At 36.7% G+C, this 4,145-nt stretch overlaps 1 pseudogene; it reads left to right on the top strand.

Moving 5' to 3' along the window:
• The first annotated feature begins 1,595 nt into the window (after positions 1 to 1,595).
• LOC106967433 (glyceraldehyde-3-phosphate dehydrogenase-like) lies at positions 1,596 to 2,759 on the top strand (annotated as a pseudogene).
• Positions 2,760 to 4,145: the final 1,386 nt, after the last annotated feature.

Genomic DNA, 4,145 nt, shown 5'->3' on the forward strand with positions numbered 1-4,145 from the left:
GTCACAATGAAAAGAATAAACATTAGTGTCAAATTAATGTTATCTCTGAAGTCTGTCACTTATACGTTTTCTTAGTCCTTTAAGTGAGGAAAGAATAGTCCTTATAATTATATTATTTATTTACCTGAAAGGAACAGGAAGAGCTAAACATATGGTTTAGAATCACAATTAGATGGTTCCTTGCAGTGAGCTCAGTAATCCATGATAATTTGATACAAACTGACATTTGGCTAAAACTGTGACAAGGAAAAAAGCCAATTTTCTTTGGAAAATAAGTGAATAATCTCCTAGAATCCCGAAACTGGGGAAAAAAGGAAATACAGGCTAAAATTTCGATTTGTGGCTGAATAAAAACTTGTAGGTATTATAACACTTTCCTTCCTCCAGATTTTCAGCAAGCCTACAATTTACAGTAGCCCCTTAGAACCCTTTCTTTTTGCCTTATACACTTGTTTATTTTTCTTGAAAATTTCCCCAGTGACTGCAGACATTTTTCTTAACAGGTGATTTTTCAATGAAATGTCATTTTGGCTTTGTGAGTATCCTTAGTGGCATGTACCAAATGACTCATTTCATTTGTGACCAGAGCCAAATTCAAATTTAATTTTCCAGAGGGGACAAGTTAATGTATAACCTATTGTGCCACCTGGCATCCTAAATTAAATTTCCTGAGCTGTTTTTACTGAAAACAGAATCAGGTATATGTTTTGTAAAGGCATTTTCAACTGTCAGCTGGGACTTCAGTCACTTTTATAGTTTTATAATTAATCCATTTGTTATAATTAATAAATAATAAATACCCAGGATTATTAATTTTGAAATGACAAATGGGTTCTTTAGTTCTATGGAACTGAAATGGCATATGCTCTGAGCATTACAGAAATACGAAAACTTCTCACCTGAACTGTCATTCTAAGTCATATACTAGCTATTGTGCCTGCCTCATGAATGCTATCATAGAGTGAAGTGTTCATTTGAGATTCAAACTCAAACCAGTTTAATTTCAAAACTCATGTTCTTTCTACCGCATAATGGTAGAGTTATATGTGTTCTGTTGAATCTTAGGAAAAGGGAGAACATTACAGAGTCTAATATAGAAAAGAGAGTTTTTCAGACTACTTCAAAATGGCATCTAGACACAAAGCCCTAATAACATTATGTATTAAAAAAAAAAAAAAAAAACAACTGAGGCTGTGTATATACAGAATGCTGAGTTATTAAGGCCACTTGCTGTCCAGAGTAGCCTGTCATGTCACTAAAACACTATAATTATACCACAATATGTGCCCTATAACATTCTACATTCTAGCAGAGATTTTCTCATTCATATCCAAGTATTCAAGATTGTTTTATATGTTTGACTAAACCCAAATGAGTCCTTTTAAATAGTAAACAAAACGTTTTACACGGATTTGTTTTTTTGAAGATAAATAAGATATAAATTCACGAATGAAATATTTTCTTCTTATTTCAGAAGCAATTACTACCATTCTTATTCTTAATCAGAGGTTAAGACTACAGACCCTGAATCACATTCAAATCACCGCTTCTTATTTGGACAACTTTGGGGAGTTAGTATGATCTCTCTGGGCATCTACAGTGGGAATAACAATGATGATAATAACAACTATAACACTGACCTCATTTAGTAATTATGAGAACAGAACAATTTTATTTATGTAAAGAACTTCAGGCTCTCTGCTCCTCCCTGTTTGACAGACAGTTGCATCTTCTGGTACAGTGCCAGCCATGTCCCCAAGACATGATGGTGAAGGTCAGAGTAAATGGATTCAGCTGTATCGGGCACCTGGTCACCAGGGCTGCTTTTCGCTCTGGCAAAATGGGTATTGTCACCATCAGTGACGTCTTCCTTGACCTCAACTACATGATCAACATGTTCCAATATGATGCGACCCACAACAAATTGAACAGCACAATCAAGGCTGAGAATGGGAAATTTGTCATCAATGGAAAACCCATCTCCATCTTGGAGGAGGGTGATCCCACCAACATCAAAAGGCATGATGCTGGTGTTCAGTATGTTGTGGAGTCCACTGGAGTCTTCACCACATGGAAAAGTCTGGGTCTCACTTGAAAGGTGGGGTCAAGAGAGTCGTCATCTCTGCCCCTTCTGCTGGTGCCATATTTGTGATGGGAGTGAATCATGAGAAGTATGGCCACTACCTCAAGATTGTTGACAATGCCTCTTGTACCACAACTGCTTGGCCCCTCTGATTAAGGTCATCAGTGACAAATTTGGCGTTGTGGAGGGATACATGACTACAGTCCAGACCATCCCTGCCACCCAGAAAACTGGACAGCCCCTCTGGAAAGCTGTGGCATGATGGCAAAGTTGCTGCTCAGAACATAATCCCTGATTCTACTTGCACTGCCAAGGCTGTAGGCAAGGTCATTCCTGAGTTGAATGGGAAGCTCATTGGCATGACCTTCCAAGCCCCCAACCCCAGTGTATCAGTTGTAGATCTGACGTACATCCTGGAGAAAGCTGCCAAATATGATGACATCTAGAAGGTGGTGAAGCAGGCATCAGAGGCCTCCTCAAGGGCATCCTGGGCTACATGGAGAATCAGTTTTTCTCCTATAACTTTAACAGTGACACTCATTCTTCTACCTTCGACACTGGGGCTAGCCTAGCTCTCAGTGACCTCTTTGCCAAGCTCATTTCCTGGTATGACAGTGAATTTGGCTATAGCAACCAAGTGGTGGACATTATGGTCCATGTAGCCTCTAAGGAGTAATAGCCCCCTGGACCACCAGTCCCAGTAAGAGAAAGGAAGAGAAAGATTCTCAGCTGCTGGGGAATCTTTACCCCAACTCAACCCCTAACATACTGAGAATCTCATGACCTCTACACAGTTTCCATCCCAGATCCCCTAAAGAAGGGATGGACTTGGGGAACCCTACTGTGTCATGTACCATCAGTAAAGTATACTGTACCAAAAACAAACTTCAAACAATACTTACAGTTAGTGAATACTCCAAAAACATCGTGTACTACTCTTTGTTGTTAAAGTCTTCATACTTATAGTACCTTAGCATGATAGCTTATTTATCTCTAATACTCAAATCTCAATCACTACTATATTTTTCTCCTTTTCTTCCTTTTTGCCTCATTTCTTCTTACCATAGTCTCTAAATAATAATTGCAAAATATTTAAAAATAAAACCCATGATGTCTGCATCTAAGTACACATACTATAAATATTTTGGAACTTTTTTTCTCAGTTCCTCCCGTAAATAGGTTATACCTATTTACACTGTAATTATGTTACATACACAATTCTAGGACTTTCTTTATTTACATAATGTTACAAAAAATCTCTTCACAACAAAAATGTTTTGTTATAAAAATATACTAGGTGTTAACGATATAAGTTAAGAATTTATACTAAGTTAATCAACAGTCTTGCCATTGTGAATCATTTAATTTCCTTTTATCTCTTTTTCTTTCTTTCTTTCTTCTTTTTTTTTTTAATCATGATAGTGAATGCTATGATTCATTCATTCACCAAGTTGGAATCTTTCCTGGCTCAACAAGACAGTAGAGAACAAAAGGAGGCAAAAGCCCTATCTTTGTAGAGCTAATGTTCTAGCTGAGGAAGGACAACTACACAGATAACCTCTGTATGTGTATAAAGGAATGGCATGTGCTATAACCAACATTAAGGTAAGATATGGGTATAAATAGTAGTGGGTAGGATCTCTTTTAGAAAAGCTGAATTTGGAAAGCCTCTCTGAGGAAAAGATATTTGAATAAACACCTGAATAAAATAATTAAGTCATAAAAATTTTAGTGCATAAAACTTATTACAAATATTTTTGAATGTTTGTATTTTTATATGTGGATGCAAATCAATAAATGCAAGAAATCTACATAATTTCTTGTCCTATCCAAAAGTTACTCCCTAGCAGAATTTAGCATAAAAAAATCAATAATATTCTACTTTGTTAATGATAGTAATAGAGACACACTCAACTCACTGGTTGACATATGAGAGGTTGAAAATAAAGCTGACAGACTTCCATGAGTACTCAGGCCAATTTCCTTATCTCATAGGTTAGAGGTCATAGATCTGACAACTGACTTTGGTTTCCTATTTGCCAGCAAAATTCTCATCTGTTTC

Source organism: Acinonyx jubatus, chromosome B4 (genome assembly GCF_027475565.1).
Source record: "Acinonyx jubatus isolate Ajub_Pintada_27869175 chromosome B4, VMU_Ajub_asm_v1.0, whole genome shotgun sequence".
NCBI lineage: Eukaryota > Metazoa > Chordata > Mammalia > Carnivora > Felidae > Acinonyx > Acinonyx jubatus.